Here is a 24,142-nt window from a genome sequence, read left to right as displayed (position 1 = left end):
TTCAATCAGGGGTTCGGTTCACTAGGGAAGAGAGAGAGTAGGGAGCAGATATGCAGGTATAACAGTAATAGGAAGAAAAATCCTTATTAAGCCAACAGAGTTGAAATGACAAAAGCATTTTCGTTTATCCAGTTAACGAAAGGTATCTCACGACGCATTTTCAGTGCAAACAACAGCTACAGTAAGCATTGTTATGTCGTTCACTCCATGTTCTTCTTCTTCCTCACATAAAACCATAAGGGGACTCACAACAACCAAGGTGGCTGACGTCGATACATTAGCGAAACCTCCCTCGTGACTTGCAAGAAAGAATCCCGTGTGATAAGAGCTGATGCTGTCTGTCTGTCTGTCAGCCCCAACCGAAGGCCTTCTCCTCCTCCTCCCCCTCCTCATCATCCATCATCTGCGGCGCAGACTGACACCAGCAATGAAAGGGCTCATTCGGGGCAGAAGACTTGGACCCAAAACAGGCATTCCGAAACTTCTCAAGGTGTCTCCTGGACGAAGATTTGTGATACACTGATTCCTTTGTGATACACTGATTAGGCCTACAGGTATACATGAAGTTTTCCTCGTAAATGTGGTCATTTTCATTGGGAATGTTGGCTGTTCTTTAATGTCTAGACACTTAATTAATAAGAAAGCATAATGACTTTATTTATGTGTAGGATTCACTTGCCTGATCTGTCTATCTAACTATCTATAGGCTCTATCTTTCTGAATGCATATGGGATGGAACTGACGATCCAATGGCTTATCAATGGTTGCTCTTCTCTCTCTCACAGCAGAGAAGAACGAATAAACAACGAGGCCTATAAAGCAAAAGCACTTTCTAATGTGATCGCCGTCAGTTGTGAAGGAACTAATTGAGCAGGACAACGGTCATGTCATCGCCATCAAGTTTCTTGGGGAGTGGAACTTTTCACTGCACGAAAGGCACTGAAGGAGGAATGGTGTCGTGGTGACTATAAGCAGTTATCAAGTGACCTTATACGAAAAGAAACTTAAAAATGGCTCCCAGTTCTCCAGGCGACATTAAACACCAGCCAATGGAGAGCTCCACTCGTCCGCCACCAACGCCTCCACAAAATCGTGCCAAGTACCGCCATATAACTGAATTTCCTATTACCGACAAAAGGTCGAGAATGACTGACTGACTGACTGATTAACTTGGCTCTCAAAGCTTATATGGCGCTGCAAAAGCAGCAGGAACCTTCGTGAATGAATGAATGACCTCTATAGGAAGCATGTGAGGAAAAACGCAAACCAGCAACTCTTCTGTTTACTACGATTAGCTCCTTGGCAAGAATGGAGGGGATGACGTCGCTCCCATATTATGAGAGAGATCATTCAATGGTTATACGTGCATAGGTGACTATGGCCTGTGTATGTGTGTGTGTGTGTGTGTGTGTGAGTGTACCGGAGAGGGAGACGCAGTATATGTTACGAGGGTCAAAATGACCCCCTTCTAAGTAATAGGAGAGAATTTCTAACTGGAAAGCGTGACCTGCCTTCGATTGTCCCTCTGACTGTCATCTCTGTAGCTAGCTGAAATTAATCGTTAAGTCTTAGGTGAATTCAAACCCGGATATACAAAAGTATGATCTTTATTTTCCCAAATAGCTAACATAAAGATGGAATAAAATGAATTAAAGAAAATCCCAAAGAAACTCATCAAATCACTGTTACTCTTCCCACAAAAGCATCATGTATGTAATTATCCCTTTTACCCTCACATGTCCGACTACTACTGGAGTCTTTATCAATACACGTCATATCATATCTAAGTCTAGAGAATTCATTTTTAAGTAGCGACAACAGATTCCATCTGAAATAAAGAGACCATAATTATCAGACAATGAAACATCACAGTTCGTCAATAATATTGAGTGTCGCACCACACTTCCCTTCTCTAGAAACTGAACTCAATGTCACTATATAAAATATATAACTTTTCAAAGTCTTTTTCACTTTGCCCTAACAACAGATCTCTAAGCACGTTTCTCTATGGGGAGTTTCCATACTTAATGAATATTGTATAATGTCTCCCTCAATCACCTCACTAGTGGTTTTTTATTCCATCTATTTCGTCTTATAAACGTACGTAGGTACGCTGACCAACAGATGTATGGATACACACCTCAAGTCTTTCTCCGCCCCTGTGTATGTTGCGTTTACCGTTTCCCAAGTCCACGGCTTATCTAGCACACATATCAATGACCTGAAGTAACCTTTCCTTGCCGGTTTACCTCATCTCTCCGCAATTCGGTCATCATCAGGCGTGTTTTCGATTTGTGTCTCATATCATCAAGGAATTCACTGTTTTGGACCTTCTCTAAACACCAAGTGCTAAGGTTATCGACCCCATTTATTTTAATATATATCCACTTATACATCTTTCGAGTTCCTTAACATATAGTAAAAACGACGAGATCAATGCTTGCTTGACCAAGCACAGCAACCCAGTTAATGTTTTCGTTAGCAACTAAGCGCTCTGTCTCACCTCCTATTGATTCTCTCCAGGTTTATGTAGTCAATCTCATTCTTTCTATCTATCTATCCATCTATCTATGTCTATTGTCTACATTGGTATCTATCTATCCCTTTTATAGAAGGAAATGATAAAGAAATTACTTGCTAAATGATTAAAAGAAGAAACCTCTCAGCAACGGAACTGAATTGAATTAGATTTCATCGAATGGACAGACATCCCGTTTAAGGGCCATATCCTTCTCTCTCTCTCTCTCTCTCTCTCTCTCTCTCATTTCTTCTTTCCTCTCTCTCTCTCTCTCTCTATCTCTCTCTCTCTCTCTCTCTCTCTCTCTCTCTTTCTCTCTCTCTCTCATCTCCTTCCTTTCCTCTCCCTTCTCTCTCTCTCTCTCTCTCTCCTCTCTGTAGTGTACCTATGCTCCCTTGAATGAGACTTAGAATTATATAAAAGAAACCTGATATATATGTATCCATATATGCGTGCGAGTGTGTTTGTATAAATAATTGAAAAACTTCTCGAATTTTCTTACTGTAGTTTCAAACTCGACCAGAATATATTCACGCATAAATGACTGTTGTTCCTAAAAGGAACGAGAGTTCCTAAGAAGAAAGGGAACGATAGAGAGATGAGAGAGAGACGAGGGGGGGGAGAGGGGGGGGAGGGGGAAAGGAAAGAGGCGAGAGGATGAGAGAGAGAGAGAGAGAACAGTGGTTGCTTGACCAAGCATAGCAACCCAATTTTATTTTCATTCTCCCCAGGTATATATATTTGCTATAGTTCTTTCTTTCTATATATCTACCTATCTATCTATCTACTGTTTATTATCTATCTTTCTATCTGTCTATCTGTTTATCTATCTAACTGACTCGTCTACAAGAGAAACGATCAAGGAGGATCTTCAAAACGTGACCTCGTCTGGTTCAGGATGAATAGAGTACAGGGTTAGACCATCCTGTCGTTACTGTGCATATTTGTGACGTCATTGGTAGGTGGCCAAAAAAGAAAACCAAGAAAACAAATAAATTAAGGGTAACTATAGGAATTGTTTGCCCACACCTATTATCTATCTTTTTCACGACCTTGTGTGAGATTGGTCCCCGTTAATCTCCAGATACTGGAAGATAGTTTCCTTGTTCTTCGCTCTATAGTGGGGTCAAATACTGACTGATGACTTTTTTTCTACCTGAACCTCTTTCAGATCAGCCACATGAAGTCATGCGCTAAATTGTCCTATTTTGGTCAGAAGCGGTCTAACCCTGTACTCTATTAATCTTGCAAGTGTGACAAACGACGCAGGTGGTAATTGAGATGCACGTGTCCTTTTGACAGAAATGACCTGCATTGTTTTCCACTTGCTGTACCTTCCGCCTTCATCGAATTTGGTTGGAATATTAGCTTGAAACTAGGGCCACGGGATTATCCCAACTCCTGGCGATCTCCAGTTCCTTCTTTTATTGACAATGGCGGATTTTGGAATCTTCCTTTAGTACTGGCTGCTAATACGATTTCCGCTTTCCCCCTGACTTTTGACTGCTATCATCAATCAAACAATGAATTGGAATCTGTCAGAAGGAGACGGGGTAATCCCAGACCCTATTCACAAGGTAGTATTCCAGCGTTCCGGCTCACAAAACTCAACACAGGTGGCAGGTAAACGAGAGGAGCAAAAAACAACAGCCGGTCATTCCCATCGAAAGGATTCCGGCATCTCAAATAGTACCGCCTACATCGCCTGTCACACCTGTATGCCCCATGCAAATACGTTTCTCACCGACCAAATGTCCACATGCACTAGTAACTAGTATATATATGTATATATATATATATATATATATATATATATATATATATATATATATATATAGTATATAAATAATGATATGATTAGTGGCATTTCATAAACATCTCATGAAGGTGTCAGCAAACACAGCACGAAATTTAGGTATGTTCGTTAGGCCTCATATATTTACATTATTTTTCGAATAAATTAAAATAGGAAATTGATTATATATATAGTATATATATATATATATATATATATATATATATATATATATATATATATATAATATATATATAAAGGTGACTTATACCTTTATTTATGGATTTATCACGTTCCAAACTTTCGTGATGCAGTTATACATACAAACATATATATATATATATATTATATATATATATATATATATATATATATATATATATACATATATATACATAGGTATACATATAATATATCAGAATGCGAGGATGTTGTAGGGTTTTGTAAATAATTTTATTCCGTTTATTAGTTTCTTCAGATAATATATTTCTTGTCCTTCAACTGTTCTGGGTATACATTTTTACTTACATATTTTTTTTGAGAAACGTCTCATGAAAGTGTCAGTAAGGCCTCGTATATTTATATCAGTGACTAAATCAATGCAACTTTTTCTTGGGCAATTTGTCCTTCTTTTACAGGAATGCTGCTCTCCGGTATGGATATCTGCTTCTGTTAAAATTTAGCTCTTTACAATAGAGTGATTCGTGGTCGTAGGTTTCTTTTTCCTATTAGTATCATTTATGACTTGCACCATCAACGGATGGTCTCATGTTTGTCACTTTTTCATAAGTTGTATTTGAACAGATCTTTCACATTTTCAATTGATCCTTGATTCCATGCAGTAAATGTTTAGCCTCGCTTTCGAACTTCCCAGTTCCAGTTCCAGAGGTCCTTTATTCCTCACATGATGTTGTGCAATTGGAACTTCTAAAGTTCAAGTGGATGCAATTCATTACTACACTAATACAATTCAACTTGTATTTTAATATTTTGATTACATTTGTATTTATTTATTAATTTGTTAATTTATCTGTTTTTCTAAAAAGTCATCTTCTCTTTCTTTATTTCTTATTACCTATTGTTATTTCATTCGAATGAACACCATTTTGTTTGGAAGCTTAAATTTCAAGTCAGTTACCCCTGTGGGCTTCTTTCATATGAATATAGTTCATTTTCTATAATCATTAATCCCATAGTAATTGTTCTTATTAAATCTTTATCAGTAATCAAGTATTCTATTAAATCATTAACACCATGATTATCAGATTTACATTACATGAAACTCATGTAATATTTTATGGTAATCAAAGGATAGAAACGGAGCATTAAACACAAAATAGTATGTCTCTCTCTCTCTCTCTCCCTCTCTCTCTCTCTCTCTCTCGTTTCTCCAATTCTTCACTTCCTTCCTCTTCCTTCTCTCTTCCTCTCCTTCTCCTTTCGTTCTCTCGTCTCTCTCTCTCTCTCTCTCTCTCTCAAGACTAAAGGCATAATTTGATGAAGAAATTATAATACGGATGAATTTCAACATTTATTTTTACAAAACCTTTTTGTTGTAAATGAAATAAAAAATACAAAATCACAAAATGTATAAATACATAGCTCAGTATCACAGGAAGAAGCTTTTATGACATAAGTTGAATTAAATCAAACAATATCTGAATAACGATTGGTTATGAATTTGAATACTTTTACATGTTGAACATATTAATCTTAACAAAACTTTGACAACAAAATTCTAGTCATTTAAATGTGTGTGGTACCTATTCTTTTAACACAAGTTTTACATAGAATTCTAGTTATTTACGTGTGTGTGGTATTCTCTGAAACAAGGAGCGACACATAGTCCTACATTGCAGTCTTTACACATGAAATAAATCTTCTGGTCTTTATTGGGCCTGCACGATGTATGGGATCACACGTGACATCTTAGTCTTGGTCGCTGTTGTTTTTCTGTCGAGGGAACTGGATCAGGAAAGTGTCTTTCTGTTAGCCGTCTTTGCTGCGTTACTATTACTACAGTGCGGCTCATTATCTTGTTAGGTACCTCTCAATTAACTGCAAAATGACTGACTTATAAAACTGTAAATATGGCATTTTGTTGTCGGTAACAAATCCATGCAAATGATGGCAGTTCACTAGTATCATGTCAAGCAAACGGAAAAAAAGTTTTATGGACCATCTAGTGGTTTTGCGGACACACTTCACAGAACTCATCAGCATATCGTTCTTGTCCACAATCCGCATTTTCTTCTTATAATCAACAACGCATTGCATGGTTTTTGCACAAATTCCCCCGGCCGATACCTTTTTTCACAGTCTACCTTTATATTTTCATGCACCGATTATCCCGCCATTTTAAACCTAATATTCCATTGCAGTTTTGAGACGAAGTTTCAGATTTGTTCACATCAGGAAGTTTAGGCATAAATTTTCGATTTTTCCGGACTGTTCCAGATGCTCCTGTATCGTTGTCGCCCAAATACTTGAGCAATTTGGGACTGCAATACCAGTTATCGAAATACAGGATGTGATTTATTCTGAGGTACGAAGCCATAAATGTTTTTACTACAGAACCAGATACACCTAGATTCTCATATAACAAAATGTCTGTATCTTTTCCAGTGTACATGATAACATCGATAATATAATCAATTTTGGCATCACAAAATTCAAATATTTTCACTCCAAATCAACTTCTCTTATCTGGAATATATTGCTTGAAACTAAGCCTTCCCTTCCATAACATCAAGCTTTCATCGATACATTTTGAATTTTTTACGCACACTGTCGAGCACTGGTTAAATTTTTTTTAGTTTGTTATCTGGGCTTGTCTCCTGTGAATTGTCAACGAAATGTAGAACCCGCAGAATTTGAAGGAATCTGTCTCTTGCCATCAGCCTTCTCACTCCTTTTGTCTTGAATGCCTCAAGCGTAGTCCAGTAATCTACGATGCGATGCTTACTTATATGTGGCATGATCATAATGACACACAGGAAGAGTATCATTTCATCCACAGTAACCTGGGCAAATTTCCGCAAATATTTTGGTACTGCATCTCCTAGGGTATCATGAAGGAATCTTTGATAACGGTTTGTCCCTTCTACATTTAGCCCCATAAATTCGTTATCGAAAAATTCAAAAAAATAATCTGCTTCTTTTGAATTTTCATTTACATTACATTTTGACGTAATTCCACTGGCACTGCCGTCAAATGCGAAATCTTTGGGCTGGAAGTTACTGGCAACCCATTCCCACTCATCACCTGGGTCACGTCGCTGTCCCCGCCTTCTTTTGACACCGTTGCTTTCATTTGTAGGTGGCAGATTTTCGTCATTTTCGCTGTCGGTTGAAATTTCTTCATCACCGTCTCTTGTACCAGGCTCATAATTATCTATTTCATTTCCTTCTAAATCTGATTCATTTTCATATCCAGAAAATGAATCGAGAAGGTCTATAAAATAGTTATCCTCATCGAGACCTCTTCTCTCGATCTGCCGGCGGTCAACTCAAGGATGTCATACACTTGACCACTCCTCCAGTGACATCTTGATGACGACTAATGAATTTTAGGGAAACACGTGCATTTATATGAATTCCCCATATGGCAACTGACAGAATGTTACCATATCAAGAAAAAACAGGCCAGTATTTCGATCATCAGTCTTCCGCATAAAAAGAAATTGCCAGTGACCGTATATGATACGGCCAGTGAGCCGTACTCTGGGCTACATTAGGAAACGTATCGTATACGTCACAGTCGTATTCAAAGGGTTAATGTCCTGTGTGCTTTCCTTAGTTTTCCTGGTATAGTTTTGGGCACTATCAATCCACCTCTGCTTCTGATATTTTTAGCTATATGATGTTTTCGATAATTCCTTCTCTCTGTTTCCATCCCTGTATTATCATGTAACGTTTTCTTCTCCTTTCTAGACTATATAATTTCAAAAATTGTAGTCTTTCCCAGTAGTCAAGATCCTTAACTTCTATTCTAGCTGTAAAGGACCTTTGTACACTCTCTATTTGTGCAATATCCTTTTGGGAGTGTGGGTACCATATCATATTGCAATATTCCAGTGGACTACGTACATACGTTTTATAAAGCATAATCATGTGTTCGGCTTTTCTTGTTTTAAAGCGCCGTAACAACATTCACAATTTTGCTCTGCATTTTGCCAACAGTATTACTATTTCTTCATTGCATAACATATTGCTATTTAACATCACACCAAGGTCTTTAACTGCTTCCTTATTTGTTATTGTCTCGTTATTAGGTCCCCTATATGCATATAGCATTCCTTTTTTATCACCATAATTTATTAATTAAAATTTATCAGAGTTAAATACCATCCTATTTACCTCTGCCCATTCACATATTTTCTTTAGTCCTCTTTGTACCGAGTTCTTCTCTTCATCACCATTCATTTCTCTACTTATTCTTGTGTCATCGGCAAAACTTCTCACTACCTAATCCTTAACATTACTGTCTATGTCTGCAATAAGAAACAGCAATGCAGCTAACACTGTACCTTGTGGCACACCTGATATTACCTTAGCTTCATCCGATTTCTCAACGTTTGCAATCACTATCTGTTTTCTGTTTTGCAAATATTCTTTTATCCATCTTCCTACTTTGTCCACAATATTATGTTTTCTCATTTTTTTCGCTATTATATTATGGTCTACCTTGTCAAAAGCTTTTGCAAAGTCTACGTAAAACAAATCTGTATCATTTTTGTTTATCATATTTTTATATATGTATTATGAGGGTCAAAATAACCCCTGTCTAAATAATAGGAGAGAATTCCTAACTGGAAAGTATAACCTACCCTTGATGGTCCCTTTGAGTGTCATCTCTGTAGCTAACTGAAAATCAATTATTAAAATTCTAGGCGAATTCAAACTCCCGCTATTACAAATATATAATCTTTATTTCTCAAAACAGCTAACATGAAAATGGAATAAAATGAGTTAAAGAACATCCCAACAATCATTAAACCACCGTTGCTCTTCCACGAAATCATATTAGATAAGTAACCCCCTTTATCTACTTCTGTTCGACTATTCATAAGTCCTTATCAATAACTGTCAACATAAGTCTAGAGATTTCATTTTTAATGGTGATTTCGCATCCATCTGAAAATTAGAATATAATTATCAAACATTGAAATGCGTCAACGTGTATAATGGGTAAAAGTCTTGTAATCATTTTCTACAATTCCCCTCTCTCGAAGCTGAACTCAATGTCACTAAATGAAACATACAACTTTTCCAAAGTGTTTTCACTTTACCTTACGACAGATCTCCAAGCAATGAATATTGTATGATGTCCCCCTTAATCGCCTTACTAGGGGTTTTATATTGCATCTATTTCGTCTTACCAACATACATATGTACGCCCACCAACAGATGTATGGATACACACCTCAAGTCTTTCTCCTCCCCTGTGTACGTGAGTTTACCGTTTCCCATATCCACATCTTATCTAGCGCATGTATTGATGACCTGAAGTGATCTTTCCTTGCCAGTTTACCTAATCTCTCCGCAATTCGGTTATCATTGGGCGTTAACTGTTTTGCATCTGTCTCCAAACACCAAACGCTAAGGTTATTGACCCCATATATTTTAATATATATCCACTTATACATCTGTCCAGTGCCTTAACATATGTCTTCATTGTGGACTAACAGGTCTGTATATTACGATGTGCACTAATTTTTCCGATTCAAATTCTACCGCTATTAATTCACATTCTGTTACTATATTTCTCACAGATTTTTCCTTGATTTATGTCACTATCATATATTGAGGTTCCCCCTTGATTCCTATTTTTTTCTATCTGATCCATAAGTTTGAAACCCCTTTATCTCATCATTACCAGTATCTTGAGAATACCAGGTTTCACTTACATTCATTATATCTATTTTTTCAGTTTGGGTTACTTCTTCTGAGAACTCTATTTTTCTTTTTGAGTTAGTCAAAACTAAACCCTGCGCATTCATCACTATGATAGTTTGCATTTTATCCCCATCATTTGATATGTGTAATAATAAGGATTTCCCCATGTCTCTTTCATGTTCTGATATGTTGTTCTTCTCTTCATTTCCAGAAATTCGGACATTAAAAAATCCAACTTTTCCAATACATTTGATCTTCCATCTTCATATTTATTCATTTTGTGTGTGCATCTGCATTTATCTCTGTATCCCTTGGCATCGTAGATACAGCGCTTGTTACTTGCACTGTACCTAGGTGTTGATGCCTCATATCACGATACAGACATTTCATAACGCGGTGTTGGCTTGCTTTTTTTCCTTCATCTCATGTTCTTTGTTCATTTCTTTATTTACTTCATTTTTACTTAGATTTTTATTATTTATTTGATTTCGATTCATGGCTACAGGGTGCAAATATCTACATTTTTTTTTGAACTTACATCCTTTTCCCTCTTTTAAGTGTTTGCATATTTTTGGATGTAGATCTCTGCATTCATCCTCAGCCGTCTAGGTACGGACATTTGCCATAAATCTCATAATTGTGACATATCTTGGGATGCTTGTAGTGACATCTGTCACCGAATCTGGAATTCCCTCTTTTTAAAAGAAGATCCGGGTACAACCTCTGGGATTTTATTTTGGGTTGTCATGTCATAATTTATTTCATCGTATGTATGCTGCTGTATTGCATTATAATTATGTAGTATCTAAGAGTTTTTCTGCATCCATACTCTTGTCCTGTTATTTATTTTCATTATTTTTGTGTATCTCTTCAATCTTATTTTCTTCTTCTTTTCCATTTTCCTCTTCTTCTTCTTCTTCCTCATCTTCTTCATCCTCTACTATTTACACATTAAGTCTGATTTTAATAACATATCTATCCATACTAGACATGTTGAGCAAAATACTCCTGTGTCTTTATTTTTATTTTGCTGGACTTCTACAGATGTAGGATGCGTAGGTACGGGGCATGCATAGCATTTCAGTCGATGGTTCTTTAAATTCTCAACTATTTGCTGGATATGATCTCTGTTACATTCATGTTAAGAGTTAAACTGAATGAAAAACACAAACACATGAATAAAATAAATGTACAAAATATATATTTCAGAATTAAATCATAGGCAAGTAAGTTTGAAATAAATGAAATATATACATTATAACAGATCAACATATGTTCTTTATGAGAAGATAACTTATGAATATGACCACTTCTTATTGAAGATCTGAAGCGATGGTTACCACTGTTGGTAGGTCACAAGCTTCAAAAGTTCATCAAAAAAAGGGGTTGACAAGTCCATATTGTTACTTAGCCCGAGTTTTTTCGCCTAGGCCAAAGTTACCCCAGATAAGAAATCATCCTAATGTGTAAAAGTAGGAGCCTTCATAAGTAGTGGTAGGTGGGTGACAGGCGGCAATCCCTATATTTGATGAACTTTTGAAGCTAAAGACCTACCAACAGTACTAACCGTCGCTTCAGATCTTCGATAAGATCTCATATTCATAAATTATCTTCTCATAAAGAACATATGTAGATCTGTTATAATGTATATATTTCATTTATTTCAAACTTACTTGCCTATTATTTAATTCAGAAATATTTATTTTGTACATTTGTTTTATTCATGTGTTTGTGTTTTCCCTCAGTTTAATTCTTAACATAGATGTCAGCGCTGGTCAAAGCTCCGTTTCCAATTCTTTGTTTGTTCACGAAATAAAAAAACGGTTCTAGACAGAGAATTGTAGCAGACACTAATGTATTCATTGATTTAATAAAAACTAAAATTTCAAGCAATTTACAATTTATTAAATAACTATATACAAATAGGCCAATCACAAAACCACACTCATATGAAATAATAGAACAACAATTTATAAACTATGGCTCTTAATTCTAAAATAACTATTTTTTTGCACACATTAGCATTTCCTTTGATGGCTCACATTTTTCGTAGCTGTCCTTCAAATAAATCAAAGATCTTATACTGCTTTCCTCTTTATGAAATTATACTGAGAAAACATACCCTCAGTATCGGCATTCGAGCATGGAAGTGAAAGCACTTCCAATGCAAATTTTCCAATGTATTCGTATTTTGAATTCCCAAATTCATCTTCAATGGCGATTAAATATTTCTAAAAAGCTTCAGCATCTTTCTGCAATTCCCTAATCTTAATCTCCTTTGGAAATGTGTGCCAAGGGATGTCCCGCCATTGGTCATCAAGCTTTTGAATATCATAATTGTTAGCAATACTTGGAATTTCTTTTATGAGATCACTTAGGGATGGAACTGTTCTTCTTAGGCTGTTGTCCAAGATATTCTTTGGATGTAAGCAGGGAACAGATTTCCAGAGTTAGCAATTTAAGTCAAACCGTTTCTTAATTTGCATGCATGCCTCGATGGGGAAAATTCTGCACCTATTTCTGATTATGGATATTGTATCACCCTCCTGATACTGAGGCTTACTGAACAAGTCAATCATAGCCATCCCAAGGTAAATTTGGTTTATTGGTTTATGATTGGAGGTGTTTGATGGATCTATATCATTCAAACTAACAACCTTCGCTATTGCCTCTGAATAACAGAAGTAGTTTAAAAAAATTTTATACACTTCACAAATCTTATGGTTTAGGAGATGAATGGTTGGGCCTTGTGACTGAAATATGACATTTATACTGTTAAGTTTTGGCAATACATTTTGAAGGAAAGTTAGATATGCAAAAATTTATTTGTCATGCAACATTCTTTGGATTTCCTGCACCGATGTTAAATTTTTCTCAAACCAGATTTTGTCAAAATAAAGTTGCAGTGCCCCTAGTGCTGTTTTACTCTATCTACTGCTTTTTCTAAGGATAACCCCCTACTATGAGATTCAGGGCCTCTGTAACACGGTTTTTTGGACTTTGCTCCTTATCAAAGCATCGGATGTAGCTGAAAGTATATTGTACAACCACACACAAATTTTGTCACCATTATCAATAACCTAAACCCGATAGTTTTGATTTTTATAGAGTAAAAATTATCTAGCCGACGCCATGGCCAATGATAACGAGCCAAGAGTCGAAAAACATTCATTACGTAAGCAAGGTAAACACCATTTGTCGAAATGTTGCCCCGCCCACCTTGTTCCATCGGCTCTGAAACCCATAGCAGTCAAGAATGGCTAACAGGATTTGGAATTGTCCCCGTGGTTGCAAAACTGCATTTGTCTTACGACTTACAACTTTATACAGTCAAGAGAAAGCCCGTGGCCATACTTACTGTAGCCTGAATAGGTAACTATTCAGTTTCTAGTTTAAATCCAATGTTTATGGTCTGATTTGTATTTAGCGTAACGTGATTATAATACTTGTAATGTCATTCAGGATTTTGAACATTTCAATTAACTATTCACTATGCCACCAAGAGAGAGGGAAAGAGAGAGATTGCATGTAAACAGTCTTTATATAACTATTTTTGTTAAAATAAGATTTTTATACAAAGTAAATAAAAGCATATATGTGCTAAAATTTCCAGCAGACCAACGGATCATCCGATATAATTTTTTTCTTCTTCTTTAGGCCGTACGACCGTGTTGTATATAAAGACATTATGAATGGCGGAACGATACATAGAAGTGGGTGGGGTATCTGTGCTAGCGTAGTAATACTACTGTAGCAGTAGTGCCGCCGCAACAGTAGTAATAGCAGTAAACGTTTAGGCCAACTGCCGGGATTCTTGAGGATCATTTAGCACTTCTTACAACTACTCGAGAAATGAGTTTTTAAAGCCAGAAGTTAAATTTTCTAATCCAACAATGCCCATGATAGCCTTCAGTGTTATCCTGAATTATAACGAGGCCAAAGTGGGTGGAGCCTCATGTAGTCATGATTCTGACGATAATTACTGGTGAAGGTTTAAAGCCAAAATACAGTACCGGCTAATTTTTGTTTTTTTTTCAGTAAATAAGTAGATAGCCAATAAATGAAAATTTCTTGACATTGGATATAGCAGTTATCAAATCAAGCTTGTCTACTATGTTTTTGAAAATTACCTACTATTCCCTACATCTTGTCAATCTGATTGTAACCTATAAAGTAGACTGTAATTTCTTAGGACACTTATTTTGGGAGTTAGACTAATAATCGAAGTGGTTTTGTATTTATTAACATATTTTGTTGGTTTGTTCATTATGACAATTATCAGTGGAGAGGTTCACAGTTCATAAAGGTGTACTACTTTGCTTGTATTTAAATTTGTATGTCATTGTTGCCAGAGGTATAGCCTTCGTTATGTATAGCCAATCAGCCATCGAGAACAAGGGAAGAAATGCTGTCATAAGTTACGTAACGAGTGCGTTCGGAACCTTTTCTCTGAGTAAGTTGGCCCGTCTTCGAAAATAGTCACTTTTACATTATAAGTACCAAATTTATTCAACCTACGTAATGCAGAATGCAGTTAAAATTTATGTGTAGATATAGTGTGTATTCTGAATAAGCGTTATATTTATGAAATGCATAGATAAAAAGTTATTGCGAAAAAACCGTGTTGCAGAGGCCCTGAATCTCATAGTAGTAGTACGAGGGTGAAGCATTTTGTGGGGCTTTAATTCACAAAATAACTGATATTCTTCGAATTCATATTTTCTTTTGGCACTATGGCAAAAGAAGTTATACACAGTATGAATTAGGTCCTCATAGCATTGATGTAGAGTTTTAGCTGCTGCACTTGAACAAGGTGAATACTATGCGATACACATTTAAAAATTACAATTACAAAGCACCTATTTCACCGATATTGTAACCTGATACTGACCTCACTTTAGTTTACTCCTAAACCATTTTTTAATAAAAAAGAAAAGAAAAAGAAAATGGAACTTTATATTACGCTAACACAAGTAATGTATTTAATTAGAATAACAACACTGTTAAGCAAATAAGCACATTTTCGTGCTGGCACAATATCAATGATGGAAAACGCACCTCTTCTCAACTGGAAGTTAATATGTAACTGTCTCCGTGTAACTAAACAGTAACTGAGCTCCTTGTTGACACTCCGTCGAAGCTGGGTTAGACTTGTTTCAGATTTCTTCCACGTCAAAAGTTTTCATAAAATGAATTATATTTTGCTTTCCAAGCAAAAGGAGTAATAAAAGCATTTATCTAATTATACATAGTTTTATTAAATAAGTATTTACAGCTTTTTATACACAAGAGTATGGGTGACGGAGAAAATTTTCCGTCGCAAAAGAACTTCCGTTGTGTGTCGTCTGCATTCCGTTTAGCAGGCGAAAATAGAGCATATTCCAGCACTGATAGATGTAACAGAGATCATATCCAGCAAATAGTTGAGAATTTAAAGAACCATCGACACTGAAAAAGAAAGTCACTTACGGAAAACCAACAAGGATAGTGGAAGGCAAATAAATGAACTCCAACTCACCTCTCTAAACATCTATTAAACCAAACAATAGATGGCGCTGAGATTACCTGACAAAAACCACACAATAGATGGCGCTGCTATTACCTGACAATTTCCTGATCAGGTTTTGTGGATGTACAATGCTATACCACACATTACATAAACTACATGCTTTAGGCATTCGTTTTCCTATTGCATCAATCGGTATATTCACTATATTCACCTTATTCATTTTCTTTGTTGGAATGTGTTGATTGATGGAAATTTTCTTTATAAGTCTCTTGATCACTTGAATTTTATTTGGCACTCCTTCAATTATTTTCATAATGTTTTCAGATGACTTGCTCCAGTTTGAAGGCTCATATCCTTTCAATATGTCTGTGAATATTTTTGCATCCTTTTGGTTGGAGTTGTTATTGATCTCATTGATAAGAAGCCCCGGTTCCTTGCTTGCAAAGTCGCCATATTGGATATCTACAAGGCAAGCAAGATTCCTCCATTTCTTACCACTGTTGTTGCTAAACACTGCCATTATGTCCGAATTTTTAAGAACTCACTCGAAAAAAAACTTAGTCAAAGCTTTTTCATGCTATTGTGACACTAATCTAATCACTAACAGTTCACGAACACTTCTAGCTATAATTCGTTTGCTAGTGTATGTTATACGTGTGATATCGGGTTGATTATTCAAACCATGAACGAATACGTCTCAGCAAGAGAATGTCACAAGGCAGAGAGAGAGATGAAAGAATAAAGGGAATTAATGAATGCAATAAACGGTCAATAGAAATAAAAATAGATTGGAATAGATGAGAGAGAGAGAGAGAGAGAATAAAAGGGATTGATGAGTGCAATAAACGGTCAAGAAAAATCAAAATAGGTGAGAGAGAGAGAGAGAGAGAGAGAGAGAGAGAGAGAGAGAGAGAGAGAGAGAGAGAGAGAGAGAAGGAAATCAATGAATGCAATAAATGGTCAATAAAAATCAGATTAGAATGGAATAGCTGACTGAGAGAGAGAGAGAGAGAGAGAGAGAGAGAGAGAGAGAGAGAGAGAGAGAGAGAAGAAGGAATAAAAGTGATTAGTGAGTGAAATAAACGGTCAAGAAAAATCATAATGACTGAATTAGGTGTGTTTGTGTGTGTGTGTGTGAGAGAGAGAGAGAGAGAGAGAGAGAGAGAGAGAGAGAGAGAGAGAGAGAGAGAGTTACAAGGAATAGGATGTCTCAAAGACTTGTTAGTCCATCCGAGGAGACGTCATGTGCTCACCTATCTGTAGGAGCAGGTTTTACTGTGCATTCACAGTGTCCTAATGATTTTGTTTAGTTTTCTTTTAAACTCTTCTACACTGTTGCTGTTTACAACTTGTGGTAGCAGTTTATTCCACATATCACATCTTGTATGTAAAAAAATTCCCACTATGGGATGTGTTGTATCTCTTAAGTTCTAGTTTCCATCCATTATTTCTTGTCTGGTTTTCGTTTAATGTAAATAAGTTACTGTCTACTTTTGTTATCCCTTTCAGTATTTTGAATGTTTCTATAAGTTGTCCTCGCAATCTTCCTGTTTCTAAGCCATAAGTGTTCAGGATCTCTAGTAGTCTTCGGTAACCTATTTGCCTGATGGATGGAATTAACTTTGTGGCTCATGCTTGCACTCATTCTGATCTACTTATGTCTTTTCTTAGTGTTGGTGACCAAAACTGTACTGCACATTCAAGACGGGGTCTAACTATTGATGTGTAGAGCTGCAGCACAGTTTCCTTGTTTCTGTATTTGAACTGCCTCTTTATGTATCCCACTAGTTTCTGTGCCTTCTTATCTGCTTTTATGCAATGTTTTGTGGATTTTAAGTCCTTGGTAATAATGACTCCAAGGTCCTCCTCTTATTCTACACTATTTATGTCATTCCCAAGCAGCATGTAGCTGGCATGAGGGTTGTTTGTTCCTATTTGTAACTCTTTATATTTATCTACATTAAGAGGCATTTGCTATTTTTTTACACTCCTATTTTCATTAGATCATTTCTTAAACTTTCCACTGCATCTGCGTCTGCTGCATTTACACCTAGTTTGGTGTCATCTGCAAATTTGGCTATCCTGCTAGTTAAGCATACATTAATGTCATTAACGTGAATAAAAAACAAGAGAGAACCAAGGACAGAACCCTGGGGAACTCCGCTTGTTACCTTTTGGTGCCTTTCTTTGTTCAGCACTTTTCCTGTAGAGTTTATATAGGTGAGGAACTATCTCCTCTTTTAGCTCTTTAATTTCTCTTGGATGAATCCCATCCGGGCCAGGAGATCTGAACTTCCTGAGTTTGTCTATTTTGTTTTTAATGGCCTCTACTGTAAATATTATTTTGTCCGGCGGTTCTGCCCCTTCATATTTAATAGCAGGTTCCGGTATTGAGGTAGTGTCTTCAGTTGTGATTATACTATTAAAAAACTTATTCAATAACTCTGCTTTTTCCAAGTCTGAGTTCACCATGTTACCTCTATTGTCCCTTAGGGGACCTATGCTATTTTCTGTTGGTTTCCTACTATTAATATGCACAAATAATTCTTTTCAGTTTTCTTTATAAACTGATGCAACCCTCTTATCCTCATTTAACTTTGTATTTCTTACCAATTTGTCCACCAATCTACAGAGAGAGAATAAAAGGGATTAATGAGAGTAATAAACGGACAATTAACATAAAAAAAGATTGGAACAGGTGACCGAGAGAGAGAGAGAGTGAGAGAGAGAGAGAGAGAGAGAGAGAGAGAGAGAGAATAAAATGGAATACTGAATGCAATAAAAGGTCAATAAAATCAAAATAGATTGAATAAGTGATAGAGAGAGAGAGAGAGAGAGAGAGAGAGAGAGAGAGAGAGAGAGAGAATGAAATGGAATAATGAATGTAAAAAGGTCAATATAAATAAAAATAGAAGGAAATAGGTGACCGAGAGAGAGAGAGAGAGAGAGAGAGAGAGAGCTGAAACAATAAAAGGGTATAATGAATGAAAATAACAGTCAATAAAAATCAGAATAGAAGGGAATAGTTGACCGAGGGCGAGAGAGAGAGAGAGAGGGAGGGAGAGAGAGAAGAAAGGTGCTGATGCCTGATATCTCGATGCTGACATTTCATAGCGCGGTGTTGGCTGAATTTTTTCCTTCATCTCATGTCCTTTGTTCATTTCTTTATTTGAGAGAGAGGTGGATTATGTCCCCGGACATTCCTCCTTTGGCGATGTGAAGGCGAATAATTAACCGTTTTGGGGATCTGCTGATGATGGATTAAGTTTTGAAATGATTCCGGACAACAGACGGTGGCGGCAGTAGAGTAAAGGTGCTGCATGGATGGAGGAGGAGAATGAACTGTCAATTGGTTGTCTATTTGCCCGTTATTTCTAGCAATGTTTTTTCGCTCTCAAAAATTATTTTTCCATTCACTTTTTAGTTTATGGCCTCATTCCTTACTTATGTATGTTCATACATTTGTAAGTGCGTGTTTATATATATATATATATATATATATATATATATATATATATATATATATATATATATATATATATATATGACTGGTAAAAATGTTCTGTAACAACAGAATTCCATCTAATAAAAGGAGCCCATAAAAACACCAAAATGTAGAAAGAAAAGTACTATATTTCAGAGACTGCTGTCTCTCTCTTCAGGTATATGAATGAGAAAAGTTTACAGGAAAGGTGGTATTTATACCAAGAGATCGGTCCACAGGTAAGCCAATTTAGGTCACCCCCGCTGATAATCTTCCTTTAATCTTCTTAAGCGTTGGTTGAATGAACACTGCGTCGACGACATCTGAGATCCACGCCCCTTTTGAGATGTTCATTACCTGCTTCTCTTTTATTAAGGCCGATTCCATCATTTGACTCTTGTACCGGCAGTTGCTGCTATAAATTACACGTGATATATTCCAGTTTATTCTATGGTTATGTCATTTATATGGTTGAAAATAGCCGAGTTCTGTTGTACATACCTAACTGACCGTTTGTGTTGTATTAATCTCTGGGGAAGTGATTTACCTGTAAATCCGATGTAAGATTGGTCACAGTCCTGGCATGGGATCTCATATACCCCAAAGTCTTTGGGAGATGTCTTTTGTTGGACGTTAATCAGGGATTTGGCTAAGGTATTTGGGTAGGTAAAGGCAAAAGGGTTGGATTTCCCAAGGGTGTGAGTTACTCTCTTAATCGTCTCCAGGTGGGGAATTTTTATTTTATTGTTGGGTGTGTCTCTGGTCTTGTCTTTAGGGGGTCGGTAGAGAGCACCATAGATATAGGTTCTTTGGATGAAGGAATATCATATGTGTGCATTTTTGGTCACTGCTCTGGCTGTTCGAGGTACTTGAGGGAAAGACATTCCTTTGTGATAAGAAGAAAGACAGTCGAGAGGACACCAGGTGTAGAGGGAAAACCCATCTCAAGATGGGTTCCATATCATGGTTCTAGAAACGGGATCCTCTAAACCTGACTATTACAATGTAGCAGTTGACATTTTGAGACTTGAAGTGATTACTAGACTAATCCAAGAGAGTGGAATGATAACTTATAGTTTCTTTGTGGGGCAGATTTGGGTTTTTTATAACCATGACTTATCAATCATTTTGTTCTATTTTATGATCATCTGCTTTGGGTAATAAATAGTATATTTTTGCATTTATGTGAGCTTATTAGCCTAGTGACATGTTTCCAGGTAGAGGGCGCCTGCTGTCAACAGGTAAGGGTTGTCATTTTGTGTAGTTTTGTCAAAGTGAGGGGGTTTATATATATATATATATATATATATATATATATATATATATATATATATAAAACCATATATTGTGAAGTTTGGAGTTCCTTTCAACGGGCATAGTGAAAATACAGTGAACTACAGTCCCAAAAATGAAAGTGAAACATTTATTTATGGACTGATTGATATTTCCAAAAGGAGTCTGTCTGTCTGTCTGTCTGTCTGTCTGTCTGTCTGGTCTGTCTCTCTCTCTCTCTCTCTCTCTCTCTCTCTGACATATATCCAGAATTCTGTAATGCTAAACAAGATACATGGTATTTCCCCTTTTGTTTCTATAGCGGTATAAACCTTTGATTTGCATTCCAGGCACTTGTGCCTTCCTTCCTACATATAGCTTCTTGCCGCCATGATGCACATACTGTAAATGGTGGTATAATAATAATAAAAATAATGATATCCTTTATTTCAGCTCAGAGCCATATACAAGGAATATACAAAATACAGGCAGTAACATACCCAATTTAGATACATGAGACAACATGATAAAAAAAATGAATAATCGGCATTTATCCACACAATAGCTGAGGTAGCATAAAAGACAGTAATCATAATACTGTTAATAACAGAAACAATATTGGAGAGAAAAAATGCATTGAGAGTTACAATAGTTAGTGCGCAGATTATGTAACTTAAATTTCAGCTAGAGACCTTAGGTGGTTACAGTAGTCAGGTCCAGAGGGCTAAATACGAAAATTGAATGTAGAAAAACTTTAACTTGATAGTATTCACAGTAACAATGAAAAAGTAAAATATCAGCAATAAATAAATATAATAATAATGACAGATTCTGCAGATGACACCTAGCCAATACAGAGATTAAGTCCTTTAGGGAACAAAGGCCTCATTTTCCCATCTTTCCCACAATTTAGATCTTCTTCTTGCTCCACTCCTTAGGATTCTTTTTATGAGCAAGTTGCTGCTGTTTCTCACTCGGGTTATCAGACTGGACATTGTTCGCCTTACAATGATTTTTAAATTGTCCAGGGTGTTTTCTATGAACATCTGTGTGGTGGAGTGGTAGCGAGGAGTGTTTGTGAGGCGTCTCAAAATGTCATTGTGCACAACAGTGATATGTTTTATGGTCTCTGGTATAGTTCGTTCAGAGGGAACACCCATAAATACTGTAGCAATACGAGCGGAAGAGCAGTAGTCTCATGTCTCGGTGACAGAGAGCAAGCTTTTTTGCAATCATGTTGCCAGTTGCACATAGTTTACATTGCCTCTGTTCAATGTCTGCCGTATCTTTTAGGTCGTCCTTGATAATGTGCACGAATTCCAGCCGATGATTTCTGAGGAAAATTTGTGGTTCTGCAATATGCTTAAGTGATCTTGGGAGCAGCGACATACACTGGGTCTCGGTTTCGTTGTATAGGATATCAAATTCCTCTGCATATTGGCGGCAAGTGTCAATAAGTCATTGGAGACCTTGCACTGATGGGGAAATCAGAACCATATCGTCGGCGTAACAGAGTTTGTTTATAGTTGTTTCATTGATAGTGCATCCGATTGGGAGTGGGTTCAGTTTGACATTCAAGGCATCTGTGTACATATTAAACAGGTAGGGGAAGAGAATGCCCTCTAGCCAAAGCACTTTTAGGGAGTCGAAGGTGTACGATAATACTTTACGCCATTTGACATAGAATTGCTGTGTGGAGAACCAGCAATGTAAAATACCAATTACAAAAGGGGTGTGCCTCCTTTATGCAGCTTCAGGAAGAGCTTCAGGTAGTTTACTCTGTCAAATGCTTTTCTCACATCTACAAAACAAAGGAAAACAGGAGAGGCTGATGATAGATAATAGTTCAGTAATTCTTTCAGTATGTCGATGCAGGTGTCGGTTGAGTGGTTTGCTTAGATGCGAACTGGTTGTCTGTGGTGGGTAGAAAGGGGAGGAGTCTCACTAGAAGAACCGACCGAATATCTTCAACGCGATCGTTGTGATTGCAATTGGCCGGTAATTGCCAGGATCAGCTGCATCCTTTAGCTTTTTTTTTTGATTAGTGGTGTCAAGTGAACTAAGAGTAGGGAGTCTGAAAGAAATTGGTGAATTATGCACGCATTGAATAGGGCAGCTAGCAAAATGTAAATTAGCGGATGGCAGAATTTGAAAGCCTCTCTGCAGGAAGACCATAACAGCTGGGCGATTTATTATTAGGTAGGCTGTTTATGGCATCGCTGATGTTACTTGACGTAATAAGATCTGCAAAATTAAATTGAATGTTATCAGTAAGGAGGTTATCTACAACCCTTCAGCTTTTTAGTTTTGGGATTTAAAGACTGGATATCTTTCCAAAGACGAGGATAATCACCAGATTCTAAGTAGTCTAGACGTTGCATCGGCTCTTAGTTGTTTTTCATTTAATCTGCAGTCTTTAAGAGCAAGTTTGAACTGCGTTCTCTCCTGTCTCATTAGTAATGCAGTGTCCTTCCCTCGGGCTACCATTTTGCCTCCACAGTAAAAACATTTCTCTTGAGTATGTATACAGATCTTTAACCAAGCCATTACGAGAATTAACTTGACGAAATCTAAAGGCAGCCCTACACTAAACAATCATAGCGAAGATTATGTTCGATTAGAATTCATTCAGATCCCTCATGTGGTGGTCATTTCTACATGTTGTGTTAGTACAAAGTAAGGCGTCTGCCGGCTGAACTATTGACCGCAACCTAGTTTCCATGGTCACCCTAAAGTATCTGGCTTTCTGTTGGTTTTTAAAATCCCAGTTTACCACTGGTGGGCAGTCAGTTAGGGGGTTCACGGTAGGGTGAGATGGGGTACTGAATGACACCTGTAATGGAATGTGATCGTAACCCGTTGCAGGATTGTAGCAAATTTTTTAGGTCATAATAGAATCATGAAGTTGTGGAGATGTGATGCAATGATCCAGTCAGGAGGTTGTAATTGCATCCACTCTATTTTGTACATATGAATAGGAGGAGGGAAAGGGGGGGGAGCATACATCGCTAATTTGGAGAGCCTGATTTTGACAGAAGTGAGAAAGTTCATTATAAAATTGTTTTGTTGGGTGAGAATTAGGGCCCCCGATTATACAAATATGATCAGCAGGAGAATCGTGAATAATACTGCGTAACTCACCTAGGATCATGCTGTAATGATCAAAATTATTGTTATTCTCCCAGGGCATATAAACATTAATTATTAGGATTTTAGAGTTCCCTACTGTCACTTGAAGCCCCAGCAATCTGTCACTCCTGTAGGTCATCACCTTTATCATATTGTCTAACGATTTGTACCACAGGAAAGAAAGTTCCCCTTTCAGGTGACCGGCTATGATTTGATCTGTAACTTACATCAATAAAGTCGAGAAGGTTCTGAAGTCTTCATGTATTGAATCGCAGATGACAAGGTAATGTGGCCAGAGGAGTGTTTCTCGCAATGCAATGATGCATTTGAAGTTTTTGCAGAACATGTTTAGGAGAGGAATGTTCCACTTGAGGCAGAAATATTCCAAGAGATTATGTTTAATGTATCCATGGCTACTCACGAAGACGGGAGATGAAAGCACTGATCATTTGGGTGGATGTGGGGTTAGTCAGGGGGTATGGGCAGTCATTTGCCCTGGGAGGTTGAGTGCCACTTGCAGTGGAAGTGAGGGAGGTT

At 37.0% G+C, this 24,142-nt stretch overlaps 1 protein-coding gene across 1 annotated transcript in view; it reads left to right on the top strand.

Annotated features, from left to right (window-relative positions):
- The window catches only part of LOC135204702 (E3 ubiquitin-protein ligase TRIM13-like), a 68,707-nt gene that overhangs the window by 26,676 nt on the left and 17,889 nt on the right, over positions 1–24,142 (top strand). The gene's annotated exons all lie outside the window — the stretch shown is intronic.

The sequence above is a fragment of the Macrobrachium nipponense genome, chromosome 47 (assembly GCF_015104395.2).
Source record: "Macrobrachium nipponense isolate FS-2020 chromosome 47, ASM1510439v2, whole genome shotgun sequence".
Classification (NCBI taxonomy): domain Eukaryota; kingdom Metazoa; phylum Arthropoda; class Malacostraca; order Decapoda; family Palaemonidae; genus Macrobrachium; species Macrobrachium nipponense.
Note: the sequence above shows the minus strand (reverse complement) of the source record. Positions and strands in the feature narration are given on the sequence as shown.